The following is a 17,742-nucleotide window of genomic DNA, read 5'->3' on the forward strand; positions in this document are numbered from 1 at the left end:
GCATTGTGCTTTGTCCTTTACATGTATTAGCTCATTTAATTGTCAGAAAGGCTCTATGAACTAATTATTTTTTTATTAATTAAAAAAAAATTAACAAACAAAACACTTAGATATCATTCCATTCTGCATATACAATCAGTAATTCTTAATATCATCACATAGTTGCATATTCATCATTTCTTAGTATATTTGCATCGATTTAGGAAAAGAAATAAAAGGACGACAGAAACAGAAATAAAATGATAATAGAGAAAAAAAACTACACGTACCATACCCCTTACCCCTCGCTTTCATTTACCGCTATTTCAAACTGAATTTATTTTAACATGAACTAATTATTTTTATGCCCATGGTACAGATGAAGAGAATGATGTCCAGAAGGATTCCATTGCTCAATTAGTAAGAGGTAAATCTAGAACTGGGATCCTCTAGTGTCTACACTCCTAGCCACCATGATATCTGGCATACTGGGCAACCCCTCACCCCCAGATCCTCTGGTATGTCTATGAGGAGCTCTCCACTCTGGTCTTAAAGTCCTGCACCACCTGCCCCTGAGGACATTTGCGCCATGTCACAGGATGCATCACCCTGCAGGGAAATGGAAGTATGTCCTGGAATGAACGAGTCTGCGTGGGCACACTTGTGCATTTGTTTTCCTGTAAGCCAAGGCAGCAGCCCAGTAAATTCCTTACAAAATCAAGGACTATGCTTTGCCTTAAAGAGGAAAGAACTAGGACACAAATCCATCCCATATCTTTAGTTCTTGGATTATCTAGAAGTGGTATAACTTTTGAACTGGCTTCCCACAACTACCAAGAGAAATGGCAGGAAACGAATACCAAAGAAACAAAATCCTAAAATAAAAACAAAACCCCACCTCACTGCTACTGAAGATTGAGAGGACTGCCAAATGTTCCAGTTCACTTCTCTACTGGAATGGAACCCAAGACAACAGCAAACACAGCTATTCTTATGTAATATTTACGAACTTATCAGGCTTTGAAAACTTCTCAAGAGAAGCAGGGACTACTTCAGCTTTGCTGTGAATGATAGCTCTGCCACACGAGCAGAGGGTTTGCACATCCTGGATACTCCTCTACACTTTCCAGGGAGCTCATTAACTGTCTAGAGGAAACTGGCATCCTTTTCATTGCATAGGCTTTGCACCCTCTGCTGCAACTTTTTTTTTCCTTCCAAAGAGAGAATGAAGCCTATTAATACATCACCTGTTCAGGGTTTTTCCTATACAAATCTCAATTAGTCTTCAAAAAGAAATCACAGAGGTACCAAGGCAAGCTGGATGGCGTGTGAATACCAGCTACTGGCAAACCTTTTCTCTCACCCAATCGCCAAGTCCCAGGTGGGGACTGCCACGTGGCAGCCAGCATCTCCCTCCATGGGCCAATTACAGGACAACTGAGGAAAAGGAGCTAGAAGAAGGTTTTTTGCCTTGGACATAATGCCACATCCCCCAGCAATAGTGGGGGTGGGGTGGGAAACTAGCAGGAGTGTTTATAGAAATGTGTATGTGAGCACATGTGCATCTATAAATACTTTTGTATGTGTAAATATATAGAAATATTGGCGAAGATTCTTTAATAACATTCTATCAGCACATAAACTCTACTATTAAATCCATGTTGTAATGGCTTTCTTCAGATGGGTATGTATGGGATCTGTCACATGCCTGTAGTCAGATGAACTCAGCTAGGGAGCCATCACATGAAAAGCTCAGAAAACTAGACACATGCACATAAATAAATGTTTTAGGTGCTGGCAAAGAAAGCACATTTACAATGATTTATCAGTTCAACTAGAATAAATAATCAGTACACTTTTCATAATTCACTAGGATTTTCCTTAAGGCATCACGCTAGATTATATTCTCAATCTTAAAACCATACCATGTTCAGTGGGATAGGGATTACTGAAGCATAAAAAATAATGATACAAGCGATCGCTATTGAGGAGTTCCTATGTACTGAGTCCCAGGCTTAGCATTTCCATGCACACCCCTCGGAGTCACTTTCCATAATGCTGTCAAAATAAATTTAAGCTTCATTTCCCCCCAATTTAAAACTTTTCAATAAACCCTTATTGCTTATGGATAAAATTCAAATTCCTCAGCACGGCATATAAAGGCATCCATTAATTGATCCCTCCCTACCCCTTTGGCTATTAGTGCCTGTAACAAATTTGAGCCTTACTGAACTTCTGGCAACCCCTTGGCATCTCAGTGCTATGGAGCACAGTACCATTTATGTATATTAAAAGCATATTTACACAGAAAAACCACTATACATTTATTTCCTAAGACGTGCCATAAACATTAGAGTGGGTGATTAGTGGGGGGGGGGGGGGGGGGGGAGGTGCGGAGGTGGTATGGGCGGTGAAGAGTGAATTAAAAAAAAAAAGAAGGAACTATCTCACAGGCTGGGATATCTTGTCAGATTAAGTAATGTCAGATTAAGTAATTAAGGCACCAGGGAGGGATACTCAAAGAAGGGCGTCAGTAAATACTCCTCAGGTCTAGAGAGGAGGCCACAGAAGACTGAACTCTTCCCTTTCCTCATATCTTAATCAAAGAAACTATTTATTTGCTTATACCTAAGCATGGACAAGCTTACTGATTTTCCTGTAAGCCAAGGTACCAGCCCACTAAGTATCCCTTCATCAACCTCTACCCCCACCTCCAAATGATTCTGAGACTATTGCTGGCCTTAAAGATGTAACAAGTCCCAAAACTGGAATCCTGTGTCCAATTCACATTTATTTCAGCTAACTTTTAAAAATAAAGAAAATAAGGAAAGTTATGTAGAAAAGATATTTTAATGAGATGATGAAGGAGAAAAGTTAGCGATGGAGGGACACCTTTTCCATAATCCAGAGCTGGAATACTCAACACAGGGACAGCAAGTTGGAATAGAAGAAATAGTCAATATATAGCAGGGAGCCAGGAGACCAGAGCCACTCAGGGGAAGAGCCCTTGCCAGGCCAAAGCAGACAGGAAACAGCTCAGATCCAGGGTCAACATATGAAAGGCCAATGTCAAAGCTTACCCCTTGATTTGGCTTTAGTTTTCCCACAACTTCAACGAGGCTTCATAAGAAAAAAAAAAAAAAACGGACATTGACCATTTTTGACCCTCTCAGGGCCTCTAGAGAGGAGGTGGGGTGCTAGCCCCAGTCCTTGAAGAGTTCCACCATAAATGCATGTCTTTGAACACACCCACCTCTGCCTTTCATTTTGTCCCAACTCACCCAAGACCCAGTTCATAGGTGGCCTTTATGAAAGCTTTCCACACCTACGGAACCCAGCACAGGCTATTGATTTGGGGTAGATGCCTATTGATGATAGAATATTCTTAGGTTTGTAAAGCCCTGGAATTGTTATCCTAAGTGCTCCTACAATGCCCTGAACCAAAAGATATCAGAGCCCTGAGACACAGCATTGCTCTCTCATGGTGGTTGTTAGCCTGATCCCACAAGTCTCTGACATCCTTAAGTCCAGGGACCAAGTCTTATTCATTTATGTCTCCAGCATGAATCACAGTGGCTGGCACCCAGTAAGAACTTTAATGTGTGCATAATATAAAGCAGTCAATGAGGTTAAATAAATATAAGCCACAACATAATAAACCTCATATAGCAAATAGAGGGTTAACCATATCTAAATTATTATATTTTTTCATCTGAATTTAAACAAACATTATTTCAAATCACTTTAATTTCCCTTTTCCATTCAAATAAATAACAGCACTTCATTTTGAGATTACAGGAGGCATTTTTAATGAGTTCATTATCTAGGACTAAATCCCAGATAATTAGCATTATTTTCCATTGCAGAAATGATTCCAGGGTATTTTATATAATTAGTTTTTCCTAAAACCTGAGTCAACCAACTGAACATCTCTGAATTACATCATGTGTTCCCACTGCACTGAATTTCAATTTCAGAGATACTTGATTGTAATTTTGGATTGATCTTCAAATGAGATTGCTCTCAAAAGTAAGTTCAAGTTTCACTTGCAAACTCTGTGATCTGTGGATAAAGATCAGTAAATAAATGCTGGCAAATATAATAGAGGAAATTAATGTTTTAAAGGGAATATCAATTTTTTAAGCATAAGATTTTTTCTGTAATCATTACCACCTTCTATCTTAAATGTTCTATATGTTTGGATTTTAAAACACTAAGTTTTGAAAATTAAGGCTACACTATATTTTATTTCTAAACTAATAACTAGCTTTGATACATTTATAAGTTAACTGTGGGACCTTGAAAACTTTAGGCAGTCCCAGAAATGTTTAATTCACAATCAAGTAGTAGCTTGAACGCTGAAAGAATATGGTTTATAAATATAAAATTATTCAAGAAGATTTCCTTTCAGTTCAAAGCCAATGGTAGTTTAAAGATACCGGAGCTTTATAATTTAAGAATATTCACACTTCAATAAGCATCCTCCCCTAATTCAAACAGCAGTTGAAGAATCTTATCAGAAGCTCTTCAGAATAAATAAATGATCCTTAAACTCAATGAAGAGCTGAGTGCTTTCTCATATGAAAGCTGACTAAAATTAGTATTTTTGCAAGTGAGTTGTAGAGAGAATTAAGAGATAGATGAATGAGAGTATGCACAAAAATATGATGGCTTATGCTTCAGTCCAATCCTAAAGAATGAATCTAAATCTCTAAGTGAAGTCACCAATTTTAAAAAATGTAAGTTTGCAGAGTTTAGTTCAAACAGAGTCCTCAAAATGGTGAAAGGGGAGGGCATAAGGGAGTTGTTTGGCCAGAATGAAATCAAATCTCTCTTAATTGGGGAAATCCAATTCATTTGCCTATTTTATGCAATCCACAATCAGGTATCCTTATAAGAACTACATTTATGAAGCAAAATTCATCTTCCTACATTGCTTTTTTCCTATATCCCCTTCAAAAGAAAATGATAATACTCCAATCTTAAGCATATTTAGGATAAGATAAGGGCTCATAGTTCCTGCAAGTCTAAGGGTTTCTCCGACACCCAAGTGGGAACAGGTCAGCAGTTATCACCAGAACCAGACTTTAGTTGTGAATTTACACTGTTGAAGATAATTAAATGTACACATCTGTGTTCATCATGACTAACCATATGTAAATCATTCCTTAGAGTGAGTTGAGTCATTTTCAAAGAAAGCCTCTTGTTGTCATTCCCCAGTAAACATTTCTTTTCAATTATTGCTATGAAGAGGTATTGCCTGAGATACGCAGAGACAAATCACATTTGTAGTCGAGATGCCCAGAGCTAGAGGGCAAAGGTGAACAGCACCCCTTACCAGCACTGTCTGAACCAGGATTAAATTAAAAAAAAATTTTTAAGGTCATTAAATCCTTTTCCAGTGTGTGAACTTCAATTATGGGCCAGTTCAAATTGCAAATCTGTAAGGTGCAAATTTATCCACTGGTAAAAAAATCCCATATCAAAAATTATGATCACTGAATTTATAAACACAAGAACAGAGATGTTTTTAAGCCACTTTGGTTCTTAGGTTTCTTTTTCCTCAAAATTAACTGTTAATTTTTATACATCTATATTCCACTAAACAATTTAAATTTGCAGTTCAAATTCTTATCAGGAGCACTCTTAAGACGTGTTCAAAAAGTGATACTAAAATAAGTTCATCTGCTTCTGATTTCAGCATATGCAGTTACATACTTTTACATAACATCTCTATCAAGTTCATTTAAAATAGGTTGCAAAAGTTTAAGTAGGTCAACTCCTTAAAGTGATGTGTTGAAATATGACAGCATCTATGAAATACTCAAAGGGAAAAAGAAAACACTCATTTTCTTTACTGAAAAAGTCAATTATATTATTTTCTGCAGTTATTTATCAATGATATTTCCCACAATAGTATCAATAGTCAAGAAACAGACACTGAATTAAATGTTCTTAAAAAGAAAGAGAAAATAAGACATTTACTTTTCAAAATTTTAAGAAGAAAATTGAACACAAAAACTTCTTCTGTAAGGATTATCTACGCTTTTCATCATTTTCATTTTTACTAAAATAGTATATATCATTATGTGCTTTCTTCAAAAAAGATTATTATGGAAATTCAAAATAACAAAATAGAAGAACAGGTGCATGATATTCTCAGACAAGGCAAAGTTTCAGGTTACTGAGAAGGCAAAATGTAAGCATCTCTTCTTTCTCTCTTGTACACTTCACTTTTATTAATGATAGCAATTCTATCCTGTCTCATGAACCTTATGAGCAAAGCAGCTCTGTGATTCAAACATTAGCATATAATTCGTCTATTATGTCTATGATGTCAGCTAACTTCATCGTCTCATGCCTTGTCTCATTTCTCATTCTCTTTTCTCATCTTCTTGAGCTGCTGGGTAAAGTAACGGATGAAAATGATAATGAAGGCAGGGAGTTTACGGAGAAGGTGGCTGAATACAAGCCCATTTATAGCTGTCTCGTGGGTGGAGCAGGAAGGGGCTGCTTGTATGACGGTTCAGTGTGCAACCCCCAAGAGAAGCTCAATACAGATGAAAATTCAAAATATCATGTGAAAAGTAAAATTGGCAACCAAAAAGAAGAACCTGCACTATATCAAATATGGTGCATAAGATTAGGAATTATAGATGGTTTTAAAAATATAAATGGGAGAAAATCACCTTGCTGAAGTCACTATTTCCAGATGTCCCTGTTTTATAGCATCATTTTCTTCTTTTCATGTTGCATTACTTTTTTATCAATGTGCTCTTTCCTTCCTCCTCCAAACTGCGACTCAAGCCTTCAGTTCACCTTGTTCTATGTTAAAATGTTGCTGGTAAACAGAAAGCCTGCCCAAAATGAATGATCGCAGCAAAATATGGAAACATAATTCTTCTATAAGCTTGAGTATTAATTGGGGTATCTTCCCAAACAACATTATAATTACACCCACACTGGATCTGAAATCTGTCCACTTATAAAGAAGGAAGAGTCAACAATGACCAATGTCACGGACTAAAAATTTCTCATTTAGAAAGTCACTGCTAATTTTAGAGAGAGTGGATTCCTTGGAGTATGGAAGCAGAAAAAAATATTGTAGAGGGATGAGGATTAAATTGAAGTTGAAAAAAGTAAATACAAAGTGCTGACTACAACAGTTTTAAAGAAAGTTAGCTGTTAAGATTCCCTTCACATGGGACCTTCTGAAGCACATGGGAGTTGGAAGACTGTCAAAGGGGGGTTGCTAGACCAATCTTGGTTTCCATTTCTTTTGATCTGGACTGCATTCTGTAACCCACTCCTCTCAGTGGTTTCAGTTGGCTCCAGACCCTCCTATCTATCCACCTTGGGCTTCCTTCTCCATTTTCATCCTTGCCTCACCTTTTGGATTTCTCTTGGCAGCATATTCCTAGCTGCAGCTTTGGCTTTACCGTGACAATAATGTGGATCCTGTAACCTGCCTATGCTAATTCAGGTGCCTTGGGTGAACCGTGCTTCCATCCAGTACGGCCTTGGGACTCCCAAATAGATTTGACAGAATGCACTGAGTTATTTTTCCCATTTTTTTCTTTACGTGGGCAGGCACCGGGAATCAAACCCAGGTCCTCTGGCATGGCAGGTGAGCATTCTTGCCTGCTGAGCCACCGTGGCCTGCCCTATTTTTCCCAATTTTAAAATGACTTTGGAATACCACACTGCTCTGAGGAAAGACTGTTAAAGTTTTGAAGAAAATACGAAGTCTCCTACACAATTACTGAAAACTAATTGCATGGTGTCTGGAAAAAGATTGCTTTCAATTGGATTTTAAAGGTCTTTATTTTTTATTTGTTTTAAGTGCTGCTGGAAAAAAAACTCAGTTTTACAATGGTCTTTTAATTAAGGAAATCTTCAAGAAATCGAAATTCTGGTGTGTAATTTAGTCATGGAACTGCCTGCAGCATCCCGCCCTTAAAAAGCTTGAGAGCAAGTCAGAAACTCCACCAGACAGAGCAAGCAAATATTTTTTGGTCGATCTTAAAATACTATGAGAAGAAAGGCTGATGTGGGTTTTGCATTTTAGAACCTCATAAAGGTTCTAAATTTATCGCATTTAACAATTTTCTTTATTCATACTATATTTGTCTTTAAAACTTACTGATTCAGAACTGAATAAACAATCTATTCAGTATTATGCACAGAACCAGAACTGCTACTACTGAATCAGAAATTCTAGCCATGCAAGCATGGATTCCTCACCCAACAGATTTTCCCAAGCGCTATAATAGCATCCCAAAGGCACTGATACCCTGTGGGTTTTGTCCCGTTTTTATTTAAAATTCTCAATCATTCAGTTACTGATATCTTTCCACCCTGACCCTATTACTTCAAGTCATGGTTATTCATCTATCTATGCTAATTTATAGAGTTGTCTTATTTATGTGGATATTTGACAAATCATTTTTGGGTGAAATACTTACTTGATAAAACAGGCATAGAGTGCAAATGAAAACTTAAATAAATGGGGTATAAAGCAATTAGCAGCAAAAGGTGAACATTAGTCATCTACCTCCTTTAAAAAGATTTGCTGAGGCAGGAATTCATCATTAGGACTTCCACACCTGAAGACAATGCAGGGAGGCTTTCTTGACTTTCTTCTTAAGAGATGGAATGCAGGGCCAGTAGTAACAGAACTGGCTTCACGAAGCTTAAATACCTTCCTATGTCTCCTGAAGGGGAAGCCTGACTTCTTTTAGAGGAAGCTTATATTGAGCTGCCAGGGGCTTCTTTCTCTAAAACACAAAGAACTCATATTGATATTCTGCCAGATTCACCCAGGTGGTGATGGGATGTTGAAAGGGTGACTCAAAAAAAAGCTGCTAATCTTCTAGAGGAAGGCATGTGGGATGTTACTTGTTTTTGTTTTTGGCAGGTGAATATCCTAAAAGAATATAAGCATTATCTTTACAACTTTGAAGCCATATCATTATCTAGTGTCATTAAATCATGAATGCAGTAAAAAAAAAAAAAATACCCTATTTGAAAGAGGTCATTATGATCAACCACATGGTAAATGCAGACTGACAACAGAATCAGAACTCATAGTAATATAAAAACCTAATTTTAGTCATGTGCTTCAGCCTCATTTTTTAAACCACATTACAGACACACACACACACACAACTATCTGGTTCCAGCTGTCCTTGCTCCCCTTTCATTTACTGCTCCTTCTGTTCCTCCAACAGTCAGAAGTGGTGAGAAGAAGGAATCCAACATCTAAATAATTTAGAATACTGCAGAACGCCCCTGGAAAGTAATTTCCAAGATGTATTTTGGAATTAATGAGCAAATAAACAAAGTATCCTTTCCCTTATATTCAAGGAACCAGTTTCATGGTAGCTTTAATATATTTGCTTGATTATTGGTAGAGCTTTTCCAGATGCAAGTCTGGGTTGAGCTCATTTTGCTCGCTCCTGTTAATTATCAAATGACAATTGATAATAGGCTGGAGGCTAAATGATAAACTGCTTTAACTCTTAAGAGTCCTTTTAGGTCTGTAGTTCTTTAACTTGCACCAAATTCTCATATGCTTCACTTTTGGTTTTTATAGTCCTAGAGTATTGCCAATTAATTTCTGATTAGACGGTGGGCATGGTGGTGCATTTAAATGAGAAATCTGTTGAATATGGAGGGGCATGGAAAATATTCATACTTTTAAGTACATTTGCTGTTGCATCCCCTACTGTAACAATTGTCTCCATTTCACACAGTTCCATTCATCTGAAGATATTCTATTTAAATTTGAAAATAGGAGGATGAAGGGGAAAGTCAATTTGGGAGAATTATCATGAAGAGTTAAAAATATGAAAGCCAGAATGACTGCTAATAAGCCCTATTAAACCACAGCAGCTGGCAGTATATTTTTAATTTGAAATTTAAATCTGAGCAGACTTTTAAAGTCACACATTTGTAAAATAAAATGTGCCTTTTAATGCTTTAGGTGAAGAATTACTTCCCTGCATAGATATTGCAGATGCATGACAATTGGCTTTTTATCACTTTTATTTAATATGGAAAATATAAATTTCATGGACTGAATATAGCTTAGTAGCATCTGTAGCAATTTGATAATTAGTTATAGTGATAATATCTTGGCTTCTTAAAATTTTTCTTATGAAAAATGCAAACTGCTTTAAATAAGAAAAAAAAAGAGGAAAAAAAATCTCGTTTGAGGATATAAAACTCAAGCACCTGAAGATTGCTTCAGTGTCACTCAGGTGCATGTCCTTCTGAGTCCCCACTGTGTGCTCTCCAAAAAAATTAGACAGGCATCAGGAACACTTGCACAGAATTCATAACACGTGCATCAGTTTTCTTACTTCTGTAGCTTACATAGTGCTAGTGTTCCCAAAGTATCAACAGTTTTGCTTTAGAAACTGAATAATACATATCTCAACCATAGCCCTGGGAATCCTAGGGTAAAAATAAAAGAGGAAAAACATCTGTGGCTTCCTGAAGCTCTTCAGCTGCTCCTCCTGATTTGATGTCCCACATTAATTCTTTCATATTTTGTTATAAACCAGAATATAAAAAATGCATATGCCCTGATGCAGCTATTTAAAATTATGCACGTATGTTATGTGTAAAATAACTACAAGGTACTGTTCCAAGTCAAATGTGCTAGTACTGCAAAATGTTAAGAATAGGGAAAACTGTGCATGCAAGAAGGAAGATATGGGAACACTGCATTTTTTGCATGATTTTTCTGTAAACCTACAACTGCTTTAATTTAAAAAAGTGTGATGGAATTAGGGATGACTTTTGCCCATATTTATGCATATAAGCAACATGTTTAACGTTGTGCGTATTTGTAGTTTTATGAGCCCAGACAATGTTACTGCACTGAATTATAACCATCTGTGCATTTCTTAACCAGAGTGCAATGGACTAAACATGCCAATTTCATAGCATCAAGAAATAAGTGAATAGATGGGTGAGTGAATAAATGGATAAATACAAGCCAATTAAACTGTCTACCATTTTCAAGAAAGAAAATATGTCTATTTTAAAATCAGAGCACCACAAGGGCAATGAATATACTCTAAGTGCATATAAACAGAGCATTTTCCTTCAGGAATTTAAATTTACATGTCAGTTGAAGTTAAAAGGTGTAGAGACCTTGAAAGTCCTATTTTCCCAGTAAAACCATCTCAAGGGCTTACCGAAGGTGTCCTGCAATCAATCAACAAAGATGGCATCTCACCCCTCTGTGCACCTCAGGAGCCAGAATAGTGTGTGGCACAGACACTTCTCCATGCAGTCTGTGGCATGAAAGAATAAATGTGGGTGTCAATAATGTCCCTTTCATTGCCTTTCAAATGAAGAGAAATCATGATCAAATTGTAATATATTGCCAGATACACTGACTTTAACAAAATCAGACCCTTGATCTGTCAGATTTTCCAATCAAAAAGTATTTAAAATATGTGAAATCTGTACACCATTAATGCCCAAATTTAGAGGCAGGCATATTGCTGCATTCAAGCATTAAGTTCTCCAAATAATTTTCAAAATTCTTCAAAAATTTAATTCAAGCATTAATTTAAAAAAAAAAAGAAACTTTAAATATATTTTAATGATCCAAGTTAATAATTATCAAAGGGCTAAGGAAGAACACAGAATTTTCACACTATTCTATTAAGGAGAGAAAAAAATATTTTTCTGACGTTATAGCTTTGTTTGTAATGTTAAAATAAAAAGGAGGAAAAAAATAACAAGGAGGGCTCTTGCTACTCATGGCCTCATTTATACACACCATATATACATATCTGAGAGAGTAGATTTTTATTTTTTATTTTATTTTTATTTTTATTTTATTTCTTCAATAATCTGCTGCTGACATGCTATACTTGAATACATACATTTTAAAGGAACTTAGATAAATTCAAACATCACAGGGATACAGAAGGTTACCGGAAGCCAACTTGTTCCAAATACAATATAACCTTCAAGGAGACATCATGAAGATAATTATGAAGTGCTATTCTCGGACTGACTGAATGAGCTGACCCAGTGTTGGCATGACTTGGGTTATGCATTTATGATCTTATGGAAACAAATTCACTACAGATGTGCATGTTTCTTTATTCTCCTGCTCAGCACAGTTGATACAGGATGCTAGAAATATGAATCTATATTCTCTGTGGCTTTTGTATTTTGCAGTTTTGTATTTTGTAGGCACCTGCATGTTGTTGTAAGACACACCTTGTGGAATGTTGAAACATTATTTCTTATAAAACATCATGTTTTCAAGAGAAACCTAAGATCTCAAACAATTGAAAATATCTGTCTCCAAATGAAAAGAAAACTGAAAGAAAGCAAAAACTTTAGGAGTAGGTTTTAAAATATAAGATGAATTAAAATCTTAATAGACACTTCAGATTTGGTAAAACATCAAGGAGACAGGTACTGCAAAGACATAAAAAATGAGTAAAAGTTTCCATTTGCTTGGTTAACGTTAAAGAGATATAATGTATATAGCAAGAGAGAAATAGTGCTCCACCTTGGAAAAAAACAACTAGCCATTTCTCACTCATGTTGACATTATTTTCATTTTGAAATTTATATTAATTGATTTTTTTCTGATCAAAACCTCCTATAGAGTTTCTTGTTGAATATCTGAAGAACACACAAAAGCATAGAGAAGAAAATAATTTAGTCATTGGAGATAATCCAGTTAACACAGAGCTCTTTTTCAAACTTTACCATTATTTTTAACACATAATGAACACATCACCCATATTCAATAATTAAATCCAATAAATGGTTATAATCTTGATAATTTGATATAAAGATGAGCAGTTCTTAAAAGTTTTTAGCTTATTTTCATTTATATTTTTCAAACCAATGTATGCATAAGTATAGGAACATTGATTCTGGAATTTTTTCCATAGAATTCCCCTTAATAATGTAAGGAGCCATGTGTTATTTATTTAATTTAAGTTACATTTGCGCTATAAGCCCAAGTTTCTTGAAAGACTCCAAACCTGCATATGTGGTTTTCTCAAATTTTAATTATTCGCTTTGACATAAATCTCTGAGACCAATGTGATTTTTGCCCCCAAGGACAATAGCAGGGGACTCTAAGCATCTTGCCTTGTGCTTGTGCAAAGTTTCCCACCTTCCACTATGGGGTTTCCCTGTTGATACCACCGTGAGACCCCACATGTGCAACCAGAAATAGAGGAAAGTTAACAGGCCTTAGGGCTTGTCTGTGGCCAACCGAAGAGAGGAGCCAGTGCACAAATTCTTCCCCTCTGCTCCTTCCTCATTCTCGCCTTTGAAGGAAAGTCCTGAGAAGCAGTTTATAAGGCTTCTCAGGGTATAGTTCCAAGGAATCAAGTAATCATTAAACTTAGTGTTACCCATTCAATAACACATCTTCATATTGGATCTTCTTGATTTTCTAGTTCATTTCCCTGGTTCCTCATTCCTACTGTTTTGGATTTAATTCCCCAATTAAGGTAAAGCCCATATGATTTTGTCTCAGGCTCTGGTTTATAGCTAGTCACTGATTTTATGGCAAAAAGATGAAAAATGTTCGCATGATTATGAGAATCACTGATTTCACTTCTAAGCCTAGAAGCAGGTGGCATAATAGTGCAATGAAACGGCCAGTTATAGGATCATCTTAGGTATCAAGTAAGGTACAATTCCATAGGGCTGGGGTGTCTGTTCTCCAGACATATATATACATGGTTTTGTAAATGTCTTGAATGCACAGTGTGGGAATCTTAGAGTAAAGGTAGGATTGGTGTGTCTCAACAACAATCCCAATGATCCACTGTGGAATTTGCACTTCCTGTTTTAACCAGGGTAGAATACTGGACTTCCAGAAAAAAGTTATACTAAAGTTCCCACTATATTTTGGGCTCCTCATGCTTGTGAAAAAAAAAAAACAAGCAATGAAAGGAGTTACTGTACTGTTATAGGTAATCAAATTGATCAATAAAAGGAGCCAGAGTTTCTGACACAGAATTGGGGTGAAAGGTATATGAATCTAGGCTGATTCACTGAAGCATCTCTTGATGTATCTGTGTATGGTCTTGACGAATGGGCCATTATGTACTCACCAACATAGAGCCCCATATATAAACTGAATACAGTAGAAGACAAGAGTTGATCAGAGTGGTATAGGGGGCAAACGGCATCAGACCCTTCATATGCATCACATCAAATCCACTTGGCTTCCACCTGTGTCTTGCTTTAGCTGTGGCTATGATGACCAGCTCTAGATTAACTCAAACCGCTTCACACAGGCACAGCTTGACAATACCTTACCTTGTGTCTGTGTTTCAGCCTCTCTTCTCCCATCCTGGGTTTCCCTGATGACACTGAACCACTGATAGCACATAGCACCCAACATACGAAACCCTGAAATATACGGTGGCTAGCACCCTGTGAGTGGACCTTTGACTTGGAGGGCAGGGACAGGCAGATAGATGTTTTCTCTTCCTTGCAATGGAAGGTCTTGAGAGGTCATTTGTTGTTCCTGTAGAACAATCTTCTGAGATCAAGTGATAAGATGCAGCTAGTGGAAGCCTGAGAAATGCATCCTATTGTTGGCTTTCCCTCTATTTTTGCCTCACTCCCTTTGTTACTCACTCTTGCTCCTTGAAATTACACTCCTAATACAGTAATGTCATATAAATCCTCTGTCCCGTGCTCTGCTATAAGGAGAAAGACAGCTAGGAGGGTGTGTAGCTAGAATATATAAAGTACACTCACAAATTGACCCAAAAAGATATACAACCTTATAGAAAAACAGACAAATGGTCTGCACAGACACTGCATAAATAGCCAACATACAGAAAAATAAAAAGTGTTTGATGCCATCATTAATTTGGAAACTTTAAAAAAAGTCATCTGAAGTCTCAGAATAGTATGCTTTACCAAAGATATCAAGCAATTAAGACTCTTACATGCTATTTGTGGGAGTATAAGTAGGTGCAGCCTCACTGGAATAAAAAGCAATTACAATAAAGTTAAAGTATGCATCCCCTATGAGCACCAATTCCACTTTTGATTACCCACCACAGGTAAATTCTCTCGTATGTGTGCAAGTTTTCATATACACAACGTTCATAATCTCATGAATTGTAATAGCCAAAATCTGGAAACAAGTCAACTGTTAGTATGACAGATAAATAAATTGTGGCATATTTTATAATGGAATACTATCCAGCAATGAAAATAAACAGCTACAGCTCTACTCAAATCATAAATAAATCTTGAAAAAAAATTGGGGCAAAAGAAACAGACCAAAGTATTATATACTTTATAATTTCATTTATATAAAATTCAAAACAGGCAAAACTAAATTATGTTATTTAGGAATCTATACTTAGTGGTAAAATTATAAAATAAAGCAAGGAAAGTGATTACCATATAAAGCAAAGGGAGGCTCGCTCTAATTAAAATTGCAGAGTAAGAAGCTTCAGGGTCCTGTCTCCCCACAGAAGCTTTGAACAACCTGCAAGAACTATCAGACCTACCTTTATCAAAGTTCCAGAAAACAACTTAAGGATTGCAGTAACAAGGAGAGGGCTGAATCAAGAAAAAGGCAAGTAAAAAATGGTAGGATCTCATGGCACTTGCTGGCCCCCGCGCCATTCCCTCACCTGCTCAGTGTAGAGCAGCCCATGCTCCTCTGCAGCCATTCCCTCACCTGCTCAGTGTAGAGCAGCCCATGCTCCTCTGCAGCCAGTCCCTCACCTGCTCAGGGTAGAGCAGCCCATGCTCCTCTGCAGCCAGTCCCTCACCTGCTCAGTGTAGAGCAGCCCATGCTCCTCTGCAGCCATTCCCTCACCTGCTCAGTGTAGAGCAGCCCATGATCCTCTGCAGCCATTCCCTCACCTGCTCAGTGTAGAGCAGCCCATGCTCCTCTGCAGATCCCTGGTCCCTGGTCCCAGTTCCAGAGGGAGAAAAGTAACCCTTATGCACATAATAGGAGCATGTATGTCTGGCCTAACTTGTCTGGTGACAACCTAAGGGACTGAACTAGGAAACTCGTCACAGACTCACCAACCTAGAACATGTCTTGCAAGTAGAAGACAATCATAGAACTCTCCTACAGAACACTGCATGACTGCCTGGGTCGAGGAATTGCTGGCAGTAGGACATTCACAGCAATGCCTGGGACATGAGAAAACTGCTTCCTAGAAGAGGGGACATTTGTATACATGTAAACAGAGGAATTCCTAGGGCCAAATGCATATACCCAAGACAAAACAGACGGGTAGAAAGGATCAGGGAGCCCTTGTGATTTATCCTGAAGCTATTCTCTAAATTCATTGAATGGATAAGCACTGAAGGAGAGTACTCACACAGATCAATTTGCAAAAACTACAAAAGGTATTTCTTTTCTTGCCTTCTTTTTATCTCTTAGCTCCTGGCATACAAGGAAAGCTCTACCGTAAAACATTAAAATATCAAAATGTCCAGGTTGCAACAAAAGATTACAAGTAAACAAAGAAACAAGAAGCAATGGCCCAGGCAAAGGAAAAGATTAAAATATAAGCAATCATCAATGAGGAAAAACAGACTGGAAAACACCTGACAAAGACTTTAAAAGAGAGTTCTAAATATGCTCAAAGACCTAAAGGGGCACAGGAAAAAGAACTGAAGGAAACTGGGAATATCATAGGTGAACACAAAGAGACCATCAAAAGAGAGAAAGAGACTTATGAAAAGAAGCCAAGCAGAGCTGAAGACCACAGTAACAAACATTTTTAAAATTCCCAACAGGGGTCAACAGCAGATTGGAGCTGGCAAAAGAAAGATAAGACAATTAAACTCATCCAGTCTGAGGCAGAAAAAGATGAAAGACTACGGAAAAGTAAACAGAACCCGAAGAACCTGAGCAGTACCATCAGGCATATCAATATGCACATTGTAGGAATCCTAGAAGGAGAAGGAAAAAGAGAAGGGAACAGAGAGAATATTCAAAGAAATAGTGGCTGAAAACTTCCCCAATTTAATGAAAGACATAACTATACAAATCAAGACGCCCAATGAACCCCAAACAGGTAAACCCAAATAGATCTACACCACAACCTATTACAACCAAACTACCAAAGACAGTGCTCTGAAAGCTACAAGAGAGATGCAGCCTGTCACCTACAAGGCGCCTCAATAAGATTAAGGGCTGATTTCTCATTGGCAACCATGGAGGCAAGAAGGCAGTGGGATGACATATTAAAGTGCAGAATGGAAAAAAAAAATTCCAAACAAGAATTCTATACCAGGCAAAACTGTCTTTCAGTAATGAGGGAGGGACTAAGATATTCCCAGGTAATCAACAGCTGAGGGAGTTTGTCACCACTAGATTGTTCTACAAGAAATGTAAAAATGATTTCTGTAAGTTGAAAAGAGAGAACAATAGAATAGATTAAAACTATACAGAGAAAAAAAGATGGGTAAACATAAGTTAGTACTAGTGTATTTTTGGTTTGTAACTCCATTTTTTACTTCCTGCAGGGTCTAAAAAAGCAGATGCATAAAATGTAATGAGAAATCAATGGTTTTGGATTCATAATGTATAATCATGTAATTTGTTACAAGAGCTACATAAAGGTGGGGGGTTAAAGGGATATAGAAACATAGTTTGTGTGTAATGTTGAAGTTAAAATGGTATCAAAGCAAATAAGATTTTACTGATTTAAGCCCTATGGTAAGTGTAAAAAATACTGGAGAATATGCAAGCTCAGGAAGTCAGAG

The 17,742-nt window shown here is 37.1% G+C and overlaps 1 protein-coding gene across 3 annotated transcripts in view; it reads right to left on the reverse strand.

Moving 5' to 3' along the window:
• Window positions 1-17,742, reverse strand: part of CAMK4 (calcium/calmodulin dependent protein kinase IV) — a 244,339-nt gene that overhangs the window by 157,546 nt on the left and 69,051 nt on the right. The window contains exon 1 of one of the 3 annotated variants that reach the window (XM_077138997.1): window positions 11,187-11,203. The exons of the other annotated variants lie outside the window; for them this stretch is intronic. The gene's annotated coding sequence lies outside the window, so the exon portion shown is untranslated. Of the gene's footprint in view, window positions 1-11,186; window positions 11,204-17,742 lie in introns of those variants that run through there. 3 annotated transcript variants of the gene reach the window in all.

This window comes from Tamandua tetradactyla, chromosome 21 (genome assembly GCF_023851605.1).
Source record: "Tamandua tetradactyla isolate mTamTet1 chromosome 21, mTamTet1.pri, whole genome shotgun sequence".
Classification (NCBI taxonomy): Eukaryota; Metazoa; Chordata; class Mammalia; order Pilosa; family Myrmecophagidae; genus Tamandua; species Tamandua tetradactyla.